Consider the following 1,031-nt stretch of genomic DNA (forward strand, 5'->3'; position numbering starts at 1 on the left):
CATTTCTCTCTGTTCCTCTCTCTCTCCCCCATTCCCTAGTTCTCGCTCTCTTGGCTCTGCTATACTTTCCAAGCTTTCTAGATTGTCTATAATATTTTTGTAACAAATAAGTCGCCCCAGGATACCTCTACAAGCCGAAAAAGGGATAGTTCCAGATCATCCGCCGTTCCAAGATTTGATGCCGCCAGAAATCCCTCCATTAGCGACCAGGGTGAAGGGTTAACTGCAGCTCACCCTGATAGATCCTGCATGTGGCTTGACTTAGATAAAGGACTGATTAATTACATAATATTCCTAATAAACCGAGATGCCATGTGCTGAAACTTGGGACCAGCAACTGGAAGCAAGCTGTTGGATTCACACCTTCCCAGCTTGTCCCGAATCTTGCTGACACATCCCCGCTTTGAACACCTATGTCTGAGTCATTTTCGACTCCTTTTGCATTCACTGGTACCCTCTAAGGGCGAAGCCCATTTCCTCTTCATCAGCCTGGGCGGCTCTTGCTGTGGAAACCTCAGAAAACACAGGTCAGGGTCCCTGTTGCTTTGTTTCTCTGAGTGATTTCCATTATTCTCACCACCTAAGATCTCCTTTATTCTTCCTCCACGAGGCCAATGTTTTTGAAAAATCTTGCCTATCAAAAAATTCCACTGGTCAAGTAGTAACGAACTGCGCTGCTGTTGAAACTTACCCGTGTCTCAGGAGAACGCCTGTTCGACACAGACAGCAAGTGGAGACGCTGCTCACACCAGAAGCCTGAAATCAGAATTCGGCCAAGCAGCCGTGCCAGGAGCACATGTCCGATTTGTGTTAGATGTTCCAGCTGCCTGAAAATAGCTCACGGAGACCGTGGTGCCCATTACACCTTCCTTCCCTCCCTCTTAGAACCCCGAGGTTCTAACAGTTTGCAAAACATTCCTCCAGGGCTCATTTTGGCAGCCCATATACTAAAATTGGGATGATACAGAGATTAGCCTGGACCCTACACAAGGATGGATGACACACTGATTCATAAAGCGTCCCATATTTTG

The 1,031-nt window shown here is 47.0% G+C and overlaps 1 non-coding gene across 1 annotated transcript; it reads left to right on the plus strand.

The window, feature by feature from the left end:
* The first annotated feature begins 923 nt into the window (after positions 1-923).
* On the plus strand, positions 924-1,031 carry LOC118978237 (U6 spliceosomal RNA). Its single transcript, XR_005064664.1, has one exon. It is a non-coding gene; the product is annotated as a U6 spliceosomal RNA (small nuclear RNA).

The sequence above is a fragment of the Sturnira hondurensis genome, unplaced genomic scaffold (assembly GCF_014824575.4).
Source record: "Sturnira hondurensis isolate 20B ecotype Veracruz unplaced genomic scaffold, ASM1482457v3 Scaffold0021632, whole genome shotgun sequence".
Classification (NCBI taxonomy): Eukaryota; Metazoa; Chordata; class Mammalia; order Chiroptera; family Phyllostomidae; genus Sturnira; species Sturnira hondurensis.